The sequence below is a fragment of the Podarcis bocagei genome, assembly GCF_964188305.1.
Source record: "Podarcis bocagei genome assembly, chromosome: 2".
Taxonomy (NCBI): Eukaryota; Metazoa; Chordata; class Lepidosauria; order Squamata; family Lacertidae; genus Podarcis; species Podarcis bocagei.
In genome coordinates, this window is record NC_138126.1 from 34,619,979 (window position 1) to 34,641,377 (window position 21,399).

At 42.7% G+C, this 21,399-nt stretch overlaps 1 protein-coding gene across 19 annotated transcripts in view; it reads right to left on the reverse strand.

The window, feature by feature from the left end:
• Nucleotides 1–21,399, reverse strand: part of FOXP1 (forkhead box P1) — a 569,345-nt gene that overhangs the window by 137,696 nt on the left and 410,250 nt on the right. The window contains exon 1 of one of the 19 annotated variants that reach the window (XM_081184122.1): nucleotides 1,941–2,080. The exons of the other annotated variants lie outside the window; for them this stretch is intronic. The gene's annotated coding sequence lies outside the window, so the exon portion shown is untranslated. Of the gene's footprint in view, nucleotides 1–1,940; nucleotides 2,081–21,399 lie in introns of those variants that run through there. 19 annotated transcript variants of the gene reach the window in all.

The window sequence follows — 21,399 nt, forward strand, 5'->3', positions numbered from 1 at the left end:
GGCCTGGAATTTTTAAAGTGTTATTTTTAAATGGAGGCTCACAGGCAAAGAGTTTACCTCTTGCAGACATATATTTCTATTTGCATTATCTTAATATCTTTTTGCTTATCTCAGGGTTTAAAAATGACAGGTGCTAGCAGTCTTTTGTTTGACAGGCCCCTACACAAATAACTGTCTTGCCTGAAAGGGCTAATGCACTACTAATGAACAATAAATCAGCTTTGATTATAAAGTGTCAGGCCAATCAGTTTTCAGTTCAGCTCTATCGCATCCTAGGCCAAATCAGCTATACTGTTTGGACAGGGTTTGTTTTCAGATTTACATCCTTATCAATGCAATTTTGGAGAGGACCGGGAAGGCAGTATGATTATTTAAAGCTGCCTAAAACAGAATGTTTATCTGTTTCTTGAAGGGAAGCTGCAGTAGTAGAAGAGCAGCATTGCTTCAAGAACAAATATCCCACATTGCTACAAGGGTAAAAATATATCACAAAGCGCTCATACGTTTAAGCCACCCATCTATACATGTATCTGCTCAGTGTACATATATATATTTTCTGTTCAATCTGAACTCGAAGTGGGCAAGAAACGTAAGTGTATTACATTAAATCTACTTAGAACCTGACCGTGAATAGCCCATATCACTAATTGTGCTGGAGCTGTTACATAAGCTTACAAGGCACTTATGTGAATGCATTTATGTTTGTATCTTGCTATCTAAACACAGATTTTTTTTAGATGTTTCAAATTTAGACCCACTATATATATATATATGACATTTCCATGTTTCCTACAAATACAGCAATTTATGCCACTTTAATAATTATACATCAACAGCCCTTTAGCTTTTCTCCAGAAACAAATCTTATTCATTTAGAACAAAGAATATTTCCTGCTCATGAAGCTTGCCTTCACTATTTTTTTTAAATGCAGCATCTTCAGAACACTGCTATCTATTTCTAAAACAGCGCTTTACATTTAAATCCACTTTCTGCAAACTTTCCACAAACGAATGCCTATTTGACCTATTCAGCTCCTCTCCTCTCTCAACTATGCCAGGTATGAAAGAGTTAATCTCAAAGAGGAAGCATGTATGTGCACTTTGCTCTAAACTAACCACCCACTTCCTAACAGTTCCCTCCTCCCTACTACCACCACCCCTTAGAAAAATAATCTCATTTTGCAGAAAAATTCAGTACAGCAGGACTGACACTTAGCTTAGTTACAGTTAGATCCAGTTACACTTATTTCTTCAGAACACATTAATACCAGTCAGTGTAAAAAAACAACACACCTTCCCATACTTAATTTCACGTGGCAAATTGACTGGCAAGTAAAATCAAACACAACTGTGCCTGGCACAGCATTTTACAGATCTGTAGTTTTACCCCTTCCCTTTCTTTTTCCCAAAATACTATGAAGACATCCAAGCCACAAATACTGCAAAGAATTCTGTAAAAGTAAAAGCAGCAACAGAGAAACACTAATATTTCTGTAGATTCTCTTAAAACATCTTCAGTAAACTGTCCACAATCACACAGTATTCTCTTAAATCTAACTCCTCACGAAGCTTTGCACTTGCTACAAGAGAGCAGTACAGTAGTAAATAACAGAGCATGCATTGCTTTCACTCCCCCCCCCTTCAAAAAATGTTCCCAAATCTTTCCCAAACTTCTGGATATGGAGAAAAGCAGGCCTGCACACTGTCTCTTTCTCTCTCCCACCCCCAAAAAAGTCTGTTTTTTTTAAAAGCACCTCCATAAAACTCTTGATCAAGAAGTTGGCAAACGACAGATTTCAAGTTTAAAAAAGAAAACGAAAGAGAGGGAGGGAGAGATAGGAAAACAGCCCTTGCAAAATTGAAGACCATTATTATAACTGTGCATAAAGTAAGGTTTTTCTCTTAAGAAGAAAATCGTAAAATCAATCATATTGACAAACCTGACAAACTCCATTTAGCTGCCACCACCACAAACAGAGTGCTGGGCCATGAAGCTTCTATTAAAGCCTTGTTGTACAGTCTCTAGCTTCCTCAGGTTACAGACAGATTGCACGCACAAGGGTGCTCCTGGGCTGACAAGATGCAAAACTACCCAATCAGCCACGCCCTTCTCCACCAATCACAACCAGCCTCTAAACATAATCAGTTCAAACACCCCTACACAATGGGCCTCCTCTCTCTCTCTCTCTCTCTCTCTCTCTCTCTCTCTCTCTCTCTCTCTCTCTCTCTTTTCTGACAGCAGGTGAAATAATGCTTTTGTGAAATAACGCTTTTGTCTCCAACGCAACTACAGTTAATTGCTGTTAACCCTTTGACCCGACTGTGTTTGTATCTGCGCGCTAAAAAGCAGGGCAAAGAGCACACACTTACTCTTAATCAAAAGACCTCTTCCGAACTATTTCTTTTTTTCTCTCCACACACACACCCCACAATCCGAAGACAATCCCCCCACCTCACCTTCCCAAAACAAAAAGCAAACCAACAACCCCTCTATTTACTAACAGAAAGCATCTTACCAATCTAACCTTTAAAGAGCAATTTTGTTCGGCAGAGGCTACATGACACTAGAGAGCAGCAAGCTAACGCAAAGGCTTCACAACAATCAGCTCAAATTGGATAGGCCAAAAAAGAGATAATTACATGCTGAGGAGGAGGGTGGGTGGGTGATTTTGTGCTGCAAAACAGTCTTTCCGGGTGGGGAATGTAACTTTTACCCCCTCTTATGCAAAATTATTATCACTGTTCTTTTACCAAACTCTAGTCTTTTGGAGTTTTTTTCTGCCTCGCACAGATTATGCATGACAGGATTTGTATGCGCCTGTATATATATATGTACGTGTATATTTTCTTCCTCGCACACAAACACAAATAGCTCTCCAACGAGAGTTTGCGCAAATTATCAATCTGCCCTGCCTATGTAGGGAACTGCAACTCACCCCTTCTAAACAAAGCAAAAGGAAATGAATCACATACTAGGGAATGATAATATGTTAAAATGTACTCACAATACACAAATATATCTGTTATATCCCGCAGATCAGTATTTTCAAAATAAAAAGAGTTTTATCAACCTGTTGTTAAGGCTGCCAAACAAATATTTCTGAACTTGGTAGCAGATGATGACTTGGTCTGTGCCGGGACATTTGCGATACTTGGTTTGATTATTCTGTGTAATTAATGCAGAACAATCACTCAATGTGTCAAATATCCAAGAAGAAAGAAATACTATTTTGCCTTAATCATTAATCCAACCGGAATGAAAATACTGGTCTCTCTTTTTTGTTTTTTATCCATGGAAACTGTAACATAAATATATTTCCACTCAACCAAGGGCATTTAACACTAGATTGGTTCATTTCTTTTCAATGTTATCTACAAAGAGGGGCCAATCTGACTTTTAATATATATAATTGAAGAAACTGTGTGCAGTTTGCAGCTTTTTCAGTTATTTCCTTAGCACATAACTGAAAAAATTAAATGGACTAATTACCATTAGCAGTCACAAATATGCATTATTTACAAAAGCAAAGGACAACAAACAACAAATGGTGGGAGGCTGCTCACAAGACAAAGGATCCAGCTCCCTGACAACTTGTGATCTTGTGATATGGATTGCTTTCTGTTGCTTGAAGTGTTTTTGTATTAGATAACAAATTAATGGAATGTTTTGTCCAGGTCACTAAAAAGTTGACCCCCCGCAACCCCAGTTATGAATATTTACAAGATCTTAAATCTGCCAGAAGGAACCTCCATGAATGAGAAAGATCCTGGCTTTTAAATCAATAGGCACAAGTCAAACGATAAATCTGGGTATCAAGAACATGGGATCTGATTGTAAATATCGCACAACCTTCTTTGCAAACTGCACATATTATTTAAACAGAAATTATAGAGAGAATAATGATGGGGGTTGAAGTGAAATAATAATACCTGTTTATTTTATATCCTTAGAGGCTGCAGGTGTTTGAGTGCCTAAAGGTGTTGGGAGGGGAAGGAGGGAGATGGGGGCTATTTAGTTAACGCTTTTCACAGTATTTCCACTTGCAGATCTCAGTTTTGCTACTCTGTGGTAACTGTGCCTCTTAGATTCATGATCACATAACTACCTTGTGGCAAACAAGCTAGCAGTATGCATTTTAAAATATTGTTTATACAGTATTCTCCATGGTAAAGTGCTCTGTAACTCTTCCTTACCACAACTTGATGTGATACAGCCTTTCAACTCCATGTTATTGATAGAGAATGTAGTCGAAATTTCAGAATGTGGAAATGCGGTACACATATGGTACAACACACCTCAATTTCAGGAGCAGAGGCTATTATTCTTCCTCTTGCACTATGTTGACCCACAAGGTTCACTAAGCTACCTCGCAGGACTGTTGTGAAGATAGAAATGGGGAAACCAAAAATGAAATTATACCTTAATGTCACAACTTATGTGCATTTAACTTGTGCACATTCAGCTTTGTGCATTTGACAAAAAATAAGAAATAAATAAAAATAGGGCAAAAAGAGGATGGACATCTAGGGAAAAAAAGACTTTGGCAATCCCACCTACCACTGTATTTGCACCACTGCAGTTTTGACTAGACACGATTTTAGCTTTATGCTCTATCCCTGGAACCCTTGTAAGTTGAGAGTCGCTTGTATACGCACAAAGGTCAGGACTTAGGACTACTGAATAACTGCAGCACAATTAGGGCAGAATATGGGAATCAAGAATGAGAGCCTGAAAATGGAACAAACCACACATAAATGGAACTTTCCTCTTTGCACACACCACAGTATCCTTGAACTGAAGAAGGGGAATTTCCAGCATACTTACAATCTATATTTACTAGTGATGCTAAGAAATCTTAAACAGCATGGTCCCAATTTATCTAAGTGACCTCCTTCACCTTCTTTTGTATCACAACACCTAAAATTCACCAAGGAACCATCTTCAATTTTCATTTTTGACAGCTAAGTGGCTTTATTTCTTTACCCAGGACTTTTTATTTCATAGAAAACCCATCTACTTACACATGAACACAAGGGGTATTTTAAGGCATTGTGGGGAAACTGCTGTGTTGAAAAGGTCACTCCAGGTCTGCTTTGGGCTCTCTGGATGCCGCAGTCCTGCATATGCACACAGAGAAGAGCAAGCTGGGGCTGAATCTAGATTTTCTGAGGAAGGAGGCTGGCTTGTTGGTTCCAAGGTGGATTGGTTGGTTCGGGTGCTGTTTGCCTATTGTGGTGCTTGTAATGGTCTATGCTGTGCTGCTGGTGGGAGGAAGATAGTGGCATCTTTTGTGAAGCATAAACTTGAGAGAATTTGTACATGAGAAGGAAGGGTTTGTAAGTGAGAACACACCCAGCCACCACCATGACTCAGAAGACGAGGAAGCAGAAAGATGGAGGCAGAAAAGAGGGGATTGAGAAAAAAGCTTGGCTCTACTAACCTGTGGTTAGTAACGTCCATTTATAGAAAAAAAAGAGTTTCCACCCCTGCTTCAAATTATAACCCTTAAGCTAATATTCTCTCTAGATTGAAAATAAATATAATAACGAGTTCATCCATCACTTTCATCTTGTCCAGGATCAACTGTTTCCCTTGCATTTCCATCCATTGGTCACGCTGGAGGCGGACCATGACAAGAGATGGTTTTTATGTATAACACAAAGATATGTGGGAAGATATGTGGGAGACAAAGATATGTGGGAAGATATGTGGGAGGGATTTCAGGAAAGGTAGGTCTACCATGGCCAAGATGGAACTTCCATGTTCCAAGGCAGGGTACTTGTGAGTAAGCAAGTACAGGGGACAAGCACCAGGGGCTAGACACCACAATAATGTACCACTACATAGAAGCATCTGCCTAGCTACCATTGGGAACAGAATGCTGCATGACAATGACGACAAATAATTGGTTTTATTTTGGGGCAATAAGGTATTTCCAAAGGTAGGGATAGCTATTAATTTTGGAGGGGATATATTATACACAGATACACAGACGCAGATCCCTCTACATTCTGGTGAGTCCCAACATACATCCTATTTCTATTGTAAAGTGGATTTCTTGTCGGTTTCTTTATTTTTTTCATTTTGCGTGTAAGAGGAATTGCCGTGTATATTTTTATTGCTTGGATTATTATAACTTGCTGTTTTGTCAGTACTATTTACAGGTTTATCCCAATAGAGTGTGAAATTAACATTCTCTAAAACTGGATCAGGTAAGCATTCATAATGCGGCACAGGCTCAGCTTCAAGTAGTCCATGTTTTATTGCCAACTGTCTACAATACAATTTCTGTAGCTTGATTATACCTCGACACAATCAGAATGCACAAAGGCAGCACATCCAGTGGTTTACATGATCCATGGTTTCCATATTTCTGACACAGACCTGATTCCAAAACCTTGGTAATGTGTTCTTAAAATTATCTACAAGTGTGACATTATCCCCAGTTGTAAGATTTGTTGGACATTAATGGAATTCAGCGATACTAAGTGATAAGAAATACAACAACTATTTAGGGAAAGGGTGAGCCATTTGCTCTCCTTCCAAATCTTCAGGCAGAATTCACATAACTGAATACATAGTATAAAAGACACATGGATTATAACACGCATGCACACATAAAATATGTATGCAGTGCATAAACACATTTATACAATTGATGACAGTTGTGGAACACTTAATAGTAATTTGGCAAGGCAATGAATCCTCATGCATCCAAATGGTGTTGGGGACATTCTAAATGTTTGGATAAGCCACAATTCAGATAATAGGTCACCTTATTTAAAGAGAGAGAGAGAGAGAGATTTGAAGCTACACAAGCCACCCAAATATAATTTAGATAATGAGAATATGAGTAACCCGGGTTCACAAATTGAGTTTTTCTGATGTTCCGGTAAATATTATTCATGTAAGATGGTAGTCATAATGAAATAGGAATATGGTGAATTGATCAACATGAGATTTATTAATTTGCTTTTGCTCAATCTAGTTTTGCTTTTCAGCAAGAGACAGCAATGCAGGCTTGCATTAATGTAAACTACTCTGATTACTATAGATAATGTACAGGGTGTTCCTATGGTCATGATACCCCACAGCACCTCAGAATTACCACTATAATGGGGGCCCACACTCTGCTCTGCTCTGCTGCTGGTTACTGCTGCTGTTGACAATCATTTACCCACTCTCGCCAGACATGTTCCTTTAGTAGCTCCCCACCATGTATCAAAGCTGAGTGGTGGCTTGCCTCCCTCCCATCAAAAAGGATTGCTGCTGTCCGCTGGGCAAACATGTCCAGGAGGAGCAGGTGAGTGATTGACAGAAGTGATCGTAAGAAACTGCAATGGGCAGGGGAATGAGTTTGCCAGCCTTTTCCTTCTTGCAGGGGCCCTGTGCCTTTGAAAGCTTCAAAAACAAACAGAGGAGCAACTGAGATGTACCCAATCATTAACATGTGTTTTGAGTTGATTCATACATGAAATCAAAGATGTGTAGTGTTATAAATTGTGTCTCTTGATACATGAAATCAGTGTTCCCTGTATAGGGCACTTATGGTGATATATTACGATTGGATGCTAAACAAGTTGGGGTCTAGTTCTCCACTGGCGTGGGGAGGAAGGGAGCATCTGTCCGGGATTCTCCTTATTTGCCTTGGTGGTGGTATTTAAAGTTATGCCACCTGTTATGCAGCTGTAACGTAAAGTTGTCACGGGGACTGGGGCAGACCCATGAGAGAGTGCAGGATTAAGGCTTCTCCCACAGGGCTGGGAGCTTTAGGTGTGGAGTCAAGGACACACCTCTCTGTTACCTGCCAGAGTTATTCCGGGACTGCAAGCCAGAGCAGAATCTTCTCCCATGTTGAGATTACAGAGATGGATCAAGAAAATAGCAGCATCAAAAAGGGAGGAAGGCATATAAGATTGGATGCTTTATTTGCACAAGGTTTAACATAACAACTGTGGCTCCATGGTCCATGAAGGATACAATGGGTGACAACATCAAACCATTCAGCCTACAGATGAGCACACCACAGGAATCTGCAGTATAAGTACAGATTTAAAATGTTTCTGTTTACAGAGGAAGGATGGAATTATTTCAGTGATTGCAAATGGTAGCATATATTACTTCTGGAGGGTATTGTTTATTGATCTGTGTCTTCTTTTATCAAGGGATTTCATTTCTGGTGAAACAAGTCATAATGAAAACCCTAAAGAATAATATACTCTGTTCATCCTAAAGAGAAACCAAACAGATAGCTGTAATACAAGAATCCCCCTGCTACCTATCTATTTGCCTGGTTCTGTGGTTATAATTGACATGTCTGGGTACTTCATCCGTGGGGCACTGAAGCAGTTAACTCCATATTAATTTTATTTGTGTCCACATTATGATAAAGTCATCATTAAAATAAGTGTGATGGGAGTTGTTGTTATTTATATGCAGTGCACATTTGGCTTAAAGGTGTCAGATATTTTTCTTCTTTGTACTGCACAGTGGTTTACATTTCTCTTAATTTAATGCAACATTTTTATAATGGCAGTGTTACTGGTTAATTTATATATGCACAGCAGGAAGTGTCAACATTCAGGTGAGTGATGAAGATGATAGTACAAGAGCTCTGGAAGAAGCTTCAGAAAAAATTATTGTTTTTCTCAAAGCATACAGTTATTAATAATGAATCAAATAAATACTATTTTATATATAATTGCACCTGACATCTTTTTATAAATAACGATTGGAACATTTTTGCCCTATCTTTTGTATTTGACTGATCTTAATTAACTGCTTTCTTCTTGCTTAATAAATTGTAACTTTAGTTTCCATCAGAAAGAAAAATTGATGCATTTTTATACCAAGAGGTTCTGATCCAACGATTTGCTGTAGGGAGAAAATTATTTCATGCATGCTTGAACTGAATGCAGTCAGTTACATATAAATGTGGTAGCATTTCTATCATATAGAAGGATGAGCCTAATTGTTATGATGAAATCACTATCAGTGCTGGCATTAGGCAGTGTGGTGACCTAGGTGAAGGATTAAAATTGTGCACTGCCACAAAAGGAACTTCTCAGCCAGGTTACCTCACCTCATCCATCTCATAAAAGCCATGAGGCTCTTGAAGCTCCAGTAGGACACCCACCCTCACAAGCTGACACCTAGGAATGTCATAGTGATCCACAAGGATTGATTTCTGATGTGGAATACTGTTGTTCCTCTGGTGCACAATTATACTGAGCTTTCCTTATGTTCCGATTCAATCTAATTTATTTTGAGCCAGAAAAGAAATTGGCAGCTAGCTGCAAACTCCAACAAAACTAGGCAGAGAGGATGAAAAAGAAAAGAGGTAGAACGTGCATCTAAGCGCTGACACTGTAGGAAACCCTGTACCGCTTATGACCCCAGGTCGTCACAATATTGTCAGCACAACACTCCCCTCAATGGGATGCGCATTCTGATGTGCATCCACAGCCATACAACTAGTCAACACAGGTGCATGAGCCCATCATTATAATGCACATTGGTTTGTGCAGCTGCTTTTTTAGCACCCCATACCCTCAGCCACGTAAATTGTTTGGGAAAGCGAGCACATCTGAGCTACTCAGCTGGCATCCGGTGGAAAGGGTGCTCCTGAATAGTCTGGTGACTGCTTAAGAGAATCAGAAGTATAAACCTCTTTGAGGGGAGAAAGGCACAGGTTCCATGCACACCCATCCTTCCATAAATACCATTCCTCAGCTTTCCCTGTCTCCTGGGTGTCTTACGCCCCTCTGCATTTCTAGGGCTAGCCATGGCCCTATGATGATGATGATCATCATCTGCTGCTGCTGACCTACCCACACTTCACAGCCTTTCCCAGGACCTTTTCTAAGTTTGCGGAGGGTATCTTGCCTATTAACTACTTAATTCTTTCTCTTTGAATCTCATCTGACCTCTATCTTTCCCTGTATGGTTCCAGAACTCCAGAAGGATGACCACCACTGCAGTTATGGGAATCTGTTGATAATCTCAGCATGGGCGTAGCCAGGATTTATTTTAGAGGGGGCAAGCTTTATGTTTAGGGGGCAGAACCGAGTTATCTGTGACATAATTGGTCAGTTAGTTAAGTATTTTTATTTATTTACTTGATTTGGGGGGTGGGGTGGATGAGCTGCCCTCCTACCATGCCCATGAATCTCAGCCCCAGCCAGAGTTTCTCAAAGCTTTCCTCTTTTAAAGAATCGCAAGCAATTTTACACAATCCATTAATATGTTTAGGCGGGTCAATATTTCTATCCTTCAATTTCAGGTAAAGGGTCAACTCTACCAGGTTATACATAAAGGTGAAAAGGTAAAGGACCACTGGACGGTTGTCCAGTCAAAGGCAACTATGGGGTTGCAGTGCTCATCTTGCTTTCCGGGTCATGTGGCCAGCAGGTCTAAACTGCTTCTGGTGCAACGGGACACCGTGACAGAAACCAGAGCGTACAGAAATGCCGTTGACCTTCCCGCCACAGCGGTACCTATTTATCTACTTTCACTGGCATGCTTTCAAACTGGTAGGTTGGCAGGAGCTGGGACAGAGCAACAGGAGCTCACTCCGTCACAGGGATTAGAACCACTGACTTTCTGATCGGCAAGCCCAAGAGGTTCAGTGGTTTAGACCACAGTAATGCTGCCCCCTCTTCTAAAGTCATATGTTAGGAGAACAAGGAGGGAGGCATGATTTTTCGATTTGTTTTTGCAATCCCCCCTCCTCCCCTTCCTTAAATCACAATTGCAGTGTAGGAAATGGTAGGTGGAAATGATGCCTGTGAAGAGTTACAGGTGCTGTGGAGAGGGCGAAATGTCTCTCATCATGCCCATAGCCAGAGGTAGGTGGGGGTCCTTTCCCTGATCCTTCCAATCAGTCTCTCAGCCTGACCTTCCTAACAGGGTTGTTGTGAGGAGAAAATGGGGAGGAACCTGCATGCCACCTTGAGATCCTTAGAGCAGAGGTGGGATATATATATGATGCTGCTGCTAATGCAATTTTATTTAGTATGAATCAGCACTCCAAGACCCTCAAACCATGTGTTGGGATCACAGCAATCCTCATGGCAAACCATGCTAGTCAAAACAGGGAAAAGCACCAACAGGGACAGCACAAAATTCCGCCTTGATATGTACCTGACTTTTGTAGGCGCTGATGCCTGAATTTCTGGCTTAGCTGATAGCCTGTGAAATCAGCCCTATGGAAAACACCTCCTGAATATGCCCTTTGTGCCTTTTGTTTTTTAAAAAGTGCAGTCCTGTGGTCTAGAAACTTGCTTTCCTTAAAATGTAGCCTACGCTGGTTGGTTGACCAGAAACTTTGCTGGAAGTCAAATTCCCAACGCATATGCACATGTCCCTGCCCTTCACCGGAGGAAAGCATTTTGGCAAACACTGCCATCTACTGGCTACTGCACTTAAATTTACTAAGCTGCCTCATCTAACCAGCGAGCGGAAACAAAAATGTTTTATGTAATTAACGAATAAGTGAAAGGTATAAATGGTGGCCGCGTTAAACAGAAATAGATAAAGAAATTATCCAGGGAAACATGAGGCCTTTTAATGCAAAAGTGTGCATTAGTCTATTATATGACTCTCTTGCACACAGCATGGAAGTGCCAAACTATATATATTAGCTTGTCTAGGAGAACAACCTGTATAACTGCTGGGCATCTTGCTGTATTTTCTCACTCTCCTGGGAATGTATGTCGGCATATTTTCAATAAAACACCTTCTTAGCAGTAATGGGCCACTGTTCTCATTTCAGTGGTCCCCAAGGTTTCGTGATACAGTATATTTAGCTGACTTGCAGTTCAAATTCACCTCCAGCATAAAAAAAAAATGCTTAAAAATATACAGTCATAAAAACGCTTCCACACCTTTTTAAATGCAAAGAGAAGAGAGAACATTAAAGCTTTCTAAATGAAAGAAAATGATAGTTTGCATTGTTTCATAAATAGATGTTCTGTGATGCAGCTTGTGAGGTGAGGTAAGGACTACACAGTGTAAGATACAAGACTGCACTAGAGTTACTCATGACACACAACAAGAGAGGAATTTCTGAAAGTAGTGCCTGGAGACTTCAGTATTCATTCATAAGTTAATGGGTGTCACAATAGCTCCCCATGTACCGTATCTAAAAATCAATACAGCAACGGAAGACAAAGAAATATAGCTTCATAACCCCAAATTTTCTTACTCTAGAGTAGTCCTGAGGATAACTCCACTAACTTTCATGGGATTTGTCCAAGATAATAGTTCTAAGGTTAGCTATGGCTACCTCTAAGGTTAGTCGACTATTGATAGTTGTCACATTTTCTAAGATATTCTTTGGAACAAGTTTTCCACAAAAGACAACACATTGATGGCAGTGAATAAAATTGCTTCCTTATAGTCCTCTAATACATAGGAGAACTCTTCTGCAGTTACATCATCTCCAGTCATCCCTACGTAAAACACAACAATACACAAACCTCATGGTTGGGCTAGTCAGATTCTCCTCTTTTCCAAAAGAGGGACACTGTAAGTCAGAGCTTTCAAAATTTTTCATGTTGGTGACTTTTTGGACATGACATGCATCATTTTGTGATGCAGCAATTCAGTTTTACTTGTAAACCAGAGGTTAAACTAGCCCTTTTCCAGCCCTGGGAGGAGAATGGGGAGCATTCCCGAGACACGCTGCAGCTGACGCACGAACAAGTCACGACATGCAGTTTGGAAAGCTCTGCTGTAAGTGTAAGAAACCAGCTTTTAACATTATATCCAGGGCTGGCCCAAGACATTATGCTGCCTGAAGCAGGATGGGACCCCTCCACATACAGAAACTCACAACACCAGTGTTTTCCATCACATGAGAGCAATGTGGTAGTTCAGAGGCCCAGGACAGGCTGTCTGGAACCCACAGCTGTGCCCTCCAACAGAGGGAAATGGCTTTGGAGGAACAGCCAGGAGGCTGCTGATACCCCCCTGCCCAGTATCTGCCATCTGAGACAGTTGCTGTGGTCTAAACCACAGAGCCTAGGGCTTGTCGATCGGAAGGTCGGCAGTTCAAATCCCCACGATGGGGTGAGCTCCCGTTGTTCAGTCCCAGCTCCTGCCCACCTAGCAGTTCGAAAGCACGTCAAGTACAAGTAGATAAATGGCTACCGCTCCGGTGGGAAGGTAAACGGCGTTTCCATGTGCTGCTCTGGTTCGCCAGAAGCGGTTTAGTCATACTGGCCACATGACCTGGAAGGTGTCTGCAGACAAATGCCAGCTCCCTCGGCCTATACAGCGAAATGAACACACAACCTCAGGGTTGTCCACGACTGGACCTAATGGTCAGGGGTACTTTTACATTTTTTAGTGAGTTAAAACCACACAGTAATGGGGAAGGCAAAGGCCATTATCTCAGGATTCTCAGTATGTCCAGGAAGATGGGTGGACTACTCAAACCATTTTTTTCTTCTTTTAATGAAGAATACGCTAAAACTCTGGTTACCAGAAACTAATAAGGAGCTGTAATAATACAAATGATTAATTTTTCTAGAAAATGCTTTGCAACTTAATATACATGAGTAAAAATAGAGTGTAAATCTTGCTACCCAGCAAAAAAAAAATAAATCTTTCTTTTAATCGCTTTACACCTTCAGCATGTAATAGTTTGGAAAAGTCCTAGGATATAATTATATATCTTGGCTTGGCACGTTAATAGCTATTCCCTTCATTTACTGATTTCTTTTTTACTGGTCAATTTACTATTTTACTGTGCTAAGCTTACTGGCCTATTTCACAGGATCACCACCTTCATGCAATATATGAGCTGGGGGTGGGGAGAGGGACGGTTTGAAATCCTAGCAAGAGAACTGAAATGCAGCAAACATGTGCATGCTAGTATGGAAACCATGTGTGTATTTGTATGAAGAGGGGTGGCAGATAGGTGCGTGTAAGGAAGCAGCAAGTTCAGATGTTGAGACACAGGCAACATGCCTCCCCCCCCCCCACACCTTGTCCAGCGCACCTGTGAGGAAGAGCGCCGAAGCTCTGGCTTCCATTTTAGACTAACCACAACTTGATGTGATATATAAACCTGGACGAACTGTGGTTAGTCTCAGCTAAGGTTAGTTAGAATTTTATGCTGCCATAGCCATACCTCAGGGGGAAAGGGCCAAAGAGTCACTGCCACTGAACTGTGACCTCTGAACCCCAAATATCCAGTTTAGGAGGACAAAAGCACCCTACTGTGTGTACACAGTGAGGCACTTTTGGCACATCTCTAGTTTAGGAAGATTCGCTTCGACAAAGCTTGCAGAATCTTAAGATTTAGTCAACCTCCTATCACATTGTTTTACGTAGAGTTGGACTTCGCGCAGAGCGACCATCTGTACATCTCCTGGACTCTGAAACCCTTTGCTGATATGCAGAACTCCTTACCTAGGGTGTCTCTATCTGGCCCTGGAAATAATTATAGGGTGGCCAATGTCGCCCATACCCTCCTCAGACAAACTTGCAAATGGCAACAGAGCCACTGCTATCCTTATCATGTTACAAGGGAACTACTAATATGTTCTGAGCTATGTGAATTTTAAAGGAGGTTGAAAGAAGATGCATAGTAGTCCCACCTTGGCACACTTATATGCTTGCAATGTAAGCAGGCATACTACCTTGGCTAACATGCTACTACACTGGAGTGTGCCTAGAATAATGGTTCATTCTCGCCATGATGCTCTGTATTTTCATAGAATCGTAGAGTTGGAAAGGACCTTGAGGGTTATCTAGTCCAACCCCCGGCATTGCAGGAATCTCAACAAAAGCATCCATGAAAGATGGACATCCAACCTCTGCTTAAAAACCTCCAAGGAAGGAGAGTCCACCAACTCCCCAAGAGAGTCCACTCCACTACGGAAAAAGCTTTTACCATCAGAAAGTTCTTCCTGATGTTTAGTCGGAATCTCTTTTCTTGTGGTTCAGGCCCTATCCTCCAGAGCAGGAGAAAACAAGCTTCCATGAGACAGCCCTTTAGATATTTGAATGTAACCTTCAGCCAGGCTGTGCTTAAAGTAAGACAGATGATGTCAAAATCAGAGACCAATAGTTTATTTTGAACGCAACACAGAAAGGAACATCTGTCTGTAATACGGCCACAACTCTGAAATGAAACCAGAGTTCTTTAATAGCAGCATCTCTGACCTATGTTTTACTTCTCCTTTGTAAGGCAGCCCCCTCCAGCTGCACAGCAACTTCTAGCTTGACCCTGGGCCTCTCTTTTCAGAATTCACTGATAGAAAAAAGCAAAATGAATTGGATTAACAGTGGAGCTTCCTGTAGTGCCCTAGGCTTTAGTTGGAGAGTGACCAACGCTGCTCAGCTGCAGTGAGATCTGAGGAGCTTACAGCCCAAGGTGATAGTATGGCTGGAGGCACTTCTTGTTTTACACTGCCTCTGTGGAGAACGGCAGTTTTAGCTGTTGAAATATGGTTGCAGAGATACACCAAAATTCTGCAATGATGGGCAAAACTGGAAGAAACAAACTCATTTTTTTATGAAGCAACCTCTTGTGTAACACACAGTGATATCAATATAAACAAGCCCGAGAAGAACAGAAGCCGTTCTGGAAAATGTTCCACATTGAGCAGAAACGCAAGCATTCCTCATTAGTGTACCAGATCTGACAATCCCTAATGTTTCCTGTTGATAGATACCAGCATGTATTGACACAAGCTTCATGTGTTTCTTTTTGAGACTTGTGGTTTAGCAGTTTGTCAAAACAGGATATTATTTAAATACACAAAAGTTACCAACTGATACTCAGAAGATGAGATATGGGTGTGCCGCTTCTGCAGCTAAATTTGTAGACTGAGAAACTAATAATGTTACCCTGCTTCGTTTAAAATATTTAAAAGCCGTCGACAACCTGCTATATTTATATAATCAGCTTGGAAGACAAACATCTAAGCAAAATGACTGTCGCTTTCTATGAATTACTGAACATGTGTAATTCATTTGCCAGTAATATTGTCTGAACTCAACTCCAATTAAACAAACGAAAACACCTGCTTTGCACATATATCTTTTGGTACCTCAAGGGGAAAGATTCATCAGTGTAACAATGTTGTACAATCTGGTTCATGTGCCTGCGCTAACAATACAAATTTATTGATTTACAAAAAAATACACAGGAGATGGAAACACCATTTAATCTTCTAATGCATTTCTTCTTTTTTTGACAGAGAGAGAGAGAGATGCTTTCATAAAAATAAAGAAATGAGTTTGCTTTTATAAAAATAAAGAGATGAGTTCTCATGGAGAAACTGACAACATTCGTGACAAGTCTTAAGTAGCATATTCCTGATATCAGAATTTTGTTTTAGCAACCTGCTAGTAATGTTTTTACACAGTTCTTCAGGGATGCTAGGAAGAATTGCTGAAGGCTGCATGCTGAGAAACAGAAACAGAATGTGTGTGTGTTGCCAAAACAATGCAGTTCGGGACCAAAAGAGCAAGGGAGGCACAAATTATCTTCAGTCAGGTGCCTGATCCCCTTCGCTGTTTGGTAATAATTTATATTGCATTTTGATTATGCAAAGATGGTAGCTAACTGCAGTTCATTTTCTTAAAAAAAAACCCAAACAAAACAGATAGGGAACTGAGGCTGAGAGTGACATATGGAAGGTTACAAACAGGATTTATGGTGACTCTAGGATTTCAACCACTCAAATCAATGGACCACATTAAACCTCATGGAAGAACTGAAACACTGATGCTTAAGAGACTTTTTTGTGCACCAGAGGCATACTCAGTGCACAATACATCTGCAAGCTACACAGGCACCACGCGGATCCCTGATAGTGCAAATATCAAGCAACAGACCAGCAGGATCAGTAAAAATGATGCAGTCCTGCCACTCTATAGGATGAAGAAGAAGAAAGAGGATGAGATGCCGCCTTGCTGAGGGCCCCATAAACTTTGCAGCCAGTTCTGCTCTGGCAACCTGTCCTACCCATTTCTGTTTTAGCACAACGCTAGATAGTCAGCCATGTTGGAAGCTGTTGTCTAGATGAAACCTATGGCCAGCCAGTAGTTGTATGTGTATTTCACTAGCAGAGTCAATGATTTGGCATAGTGAGGAAGCTCAGCTTGTATGAGAGCGCATGAGTGCATATATTTCAGTTCTGGCATACAAAAAATGTGGGTAACCAAAAATGTGCAAATGCCAGCAATCTCGCTTCCAACCAGCTCCTCTGTAGGACCATGGAAAGAGAATTCAGAAAGATCCTTCATTTCCTCTTATATAGTCGTACCTTGGTTACTGAACACCCTGGAACTCAGACATTTTGGCTTCCGAATGCCTCAAACCTGGAAGTGATTGTTGCGGTTTGCAAACGTTCTTTTGGAACCCAAACGTCTGACGGGGCTTCCGCCGCTTCTGATTGGCTGCAGGAGCTTTCTGCAGCCAATCAGAAGCCACAATTTGGTTTTCAAACATTTTGGAAGTCAAATGGACTTCCGCAACGGATTCTGTTGGACTTCCAAGGTGTGGCTATACTGCATTTCACTGTGGCTTCTATCCATGCTGTGTTCCAAAATCTCAAGATTCAGACAAACCTGCATTAGAAGTACAGAGTCTACTCTTTGAGCAATGGCTCAAGCAATGTAATTTCATAGATCCTACTTCCTCATGTCTTCCATTCCATTCTTTCATCTCACATCCAACTTGGCCTTAATGCTACCTGTCAAGTTACTACCAGTGTTTCAGGAATGCTCTGTCAGAGTCTTTGTAGTTCAGCAAATTCCCATTTCCCACCCTCTAACAGCCTGTAATCAAGAAGTCATCTACCACCTCCCTGCAAAGACACTTACAGCTAACTACTCTTCATGTCTTCTTTTCAAAGTTTGATGAACACAGTCGCTGAAACGGTGGTTTTGATATAAACAAGTGCTCTTTCTGTGGCAAAAGTGGGTGGAAGGGTCACATGGCGTGTCAGCCAGTAAGTGGGTGACCTGAATACTCAAGCAAGGTCCCTTGAACAAAGTTCCAATAAGGTTTCCATGCAAGAAAGGTGATCAACTTCTGCCAACACCTACTCTATCACCGAAGAGTGATTGTGCTGAGATGTGGACTTGATATCCGCTGCATTTCCAACAACCTATTGAAAGATGATTATGACTGAGGTTATCAAATGTGCTCCTGGATAGGGCTCCTGCTTCTTTAGGAGCTCTAAGATGGGGGGAAGTTTGTAAAGTGCAACTCCTCCCATCAAGGAGTCAGTAATAATCAGAGATGTGCCTCCCAAATATCACTATGGTGTGCAATTTATCAAAGACACAGAAGCCCTGACCAGTGCCAAGTGGCACTAAGCTACTCTCTGCCTACACACAGTGCATGGAGACTGAATAAATAACAACCTTGTGCAAGCGAGGTACCACAAAGTGTGTGCTGGATCTGGCCCTGAGAAATAAGGGTTCAAATTCCGTGAAATTTCTGGGTGGCCCTGATGCAAACTAACAAACATAGGAAGTATCACATAGCTTCGGAGTTGTGAGGTTGAATCGAAAAGCCTGCCAAGTGACTGATATGCAGTGAAACCACTGTATAAACTCCTCCTGAAAAAAAGGTCTAAGGTTGGATTACGGTTTACCAGCATCTTCTTGTGTGAATCCTCTTCCAACCAATATACACTAACCGCCTATTGTATCCATCTTAACTGACCTTAATCTGGCGGATAAATCCTATATAGAATGCCCATTTTTTATTTTTTTAAAATCCCATTAAATCCCATATTTTCTGTTTCTTCTGCCCAATTCAGCTCTTACTCTCCCATCCTATCCCCCCCTCCAGCCACACCTTCAACACACTTCTCTTACCACAATTCCTGGTCAACCTGATTATCAATACAGTGGTACCCCGCAAGACGAACGCCTCGCAAGACGGAAAACCCGCTAGACGAAAGGGTTTTCCGTTTTGGAGACGCTTCGCAAAACGAATTTCCCTATGGGCTTCCTTCGCAAGACGAAAGCCCATAGGGAAATCTCCGGGACAGGGCGTCTTGCCCACTGTCCTCGGACCTCCTCCCGCCGCCAGGCTTCGGAAGGCTGCTCCGAAGCCTGGCGGGGGGCGGAGAGGTTTTTTAAAAACCCCGGGACAGCGGGGGACTTCTCCTTTGTCCCGAGGTTTTTTAAAATGCTGGCGGGCGGCAGCGAAGGCTTTGCTGCCGCCCGCCAGCATTTTAAATTCGCCCCGGACAGCGGAGAAATCCCCCGCTGTCCCGAGGTTTTTTAAAATGCTGGCGTCTTCCCCTTTCTCCCCGGACCTCTTTTGAAGCAAGGGGCGGCAAAGGGGAGAAGCGATCTTCTCCCCGTTGCCGCCCCTTGCTTCAAAAGAGGGGACAGAGGGAAAGGCGGGCGCCTTCCTCTCTCTCCCCGGACCCCTCTTGAAGCAAGGGGCGGCAAAGGGGAGAAGCGATCTTCTCCCCGTTGCCGCCCCTTGCTTCAAAAGAGGGGACAGAGGGAAAGGCGGGCGCCTTCCTCTCTCTCCCCGGACCCCTCTTGAAGCAAGGGGCGGCAAAGGGGAGAAGCGATCTTCTCCCCGTTGCCGCCCCTTGCTTCAAAAGAGGGGACAGAGGGAAAGGCGGGCGCCTTCCTCTCTCTCCCCCCGGACCCCTCTTGAAGCAAGGGGCGGCAAAGGGGAGAAGCGATCTTCTCCCCGTTGCCGCCCCTTGCTTCAAAAGAGGGGACAGAGGGAAAGGCGGGCGCCTTCCTCTCTCTCTCCCCGGACCCCTTTTGAAGCAAGGGGCGGCAAAGGGGAGAAGCGATCTTCTCCCCGTTGCCGCCCCTTGCTTCAAAAGAGGGGACAGAGGGAAAGGCGGGCGCCTTCCTCTCTCTCTCCCCGGACCCCTCTTGAAGCAAGGGGCGGCAAAGGGGAGAAGCGATCTTCTCCCCGTTGCCGCCCCTTGCTTCAAAAGAGGGGACAGAGGGAAAGGCGGGCGCCTTCCTCTCTCCCCCCGGACCCCTTTTGAAGCAAGGGGCGGCAAAGGGGAGAAGCGATCTTCTTCCCTCCGCCCCTTGCTTCAAAAGAGGGGAAGGCTGGCGGGGGGCGAAAATCTTTGTCCCCCCTGGCTGCCTTCCCGGGAGGGCTTTTAAATCGCCCCGGACAGCGGAGAAGTCCTCCGCTGTCCGGGGCGATTTTAAAATGCTGCCGTGGGGGGGGGAGCAAAGACTTTCGCCCCCCCAGCCTTCAGAAGAGGTCGGGGGACAGATTGTCCCCGGACCTGGTCTGAAGTCGGTTTCCCTAGGAACGCATTAATTGATTTTCAATGCATTCCTATGGGAAACCGTGCATCGCAAGACGAAAAACTCGCAAGAAGAAAAAACTTGCGGAACGAATTAATTTCGTCTTGCGAGGCACCACTGTATGCTTTTTCTATCCCAGGTCTCCTCTGAACAATCTGTCCTCTCCACCCCACAAGTACTGTTTTGGGCATTCTCCCATCTGCCCCCCCAGCTAAGTGGAGGTTGGGGGCACAAGGGAAGCAGAGGGGGAAAGCCCCATTACACTAGTGGAAGTCCTTGCGTGGGCATCCACTAGAGGGGCCCGTGAGTTGAATCTGGTCCTTGTCTCTCTGCCCATGCAGTTTGATTTCACCATCAGGCGACTGACAGGGTGGGCAGCAAAGCTGGTCTGCAAGTAGTGGGGAGAATAAGAATCTGGTCTGCTGACCAAATCCTGTTCCCAACCCCGTATCACAATTAAGCTATTTAAGCAATTTAGCTAAAATGTGTACAGAACCGTGTGTGTGTGTTAGAGAACCTTACTAATGCCCAAAGCTATCAAACAATAATGCTGAAAGTCTCTCACTTCTGGAGTCAGGATGTTCAGCTGCTGCAATGGCTTTTGAAACGAAACCCCAATTGCCAAAGCTAAGTGTGCTATTTCATAAGAGAGAGGGCCCCTCCAAGTCACTTGCAGGGAACTAGAAACTCAACGTATTTGCAGCTGTCACCATTGTTGGTCTGCGGCAGCTCTCAACAGGAGAAAACATTCTGAATTTCTTCCTAGGGCTGATGCAACTAAGGAAGCTGTTAAGTGAGCAACAAGTTGGAAGTTCCTTTAAAAAAAGGATGAATAGTGGCTACATCCAGCTGCTCTTTCTTATGCTGTGCAGCTGCCATCTACTGAGATGTGAACAACTTTATTGCATTCTGAAAGCAATGCATAGTATCTGTGTATATATGTGTGTGTGTGTGCGCGCGCATGTATGAGAGAGATGTGTCAGTGCCCTTGGCATACTATGCAAGATAAAAAGCTTGTTGAGACTGTTAACCCAGAAATGCATGCCACTACTATGTGTTTGTAAACAGTCATCCTAATCATGTACATGTAGTGTGGTGGTGTGGGCACCCAGGCTCCACATAAC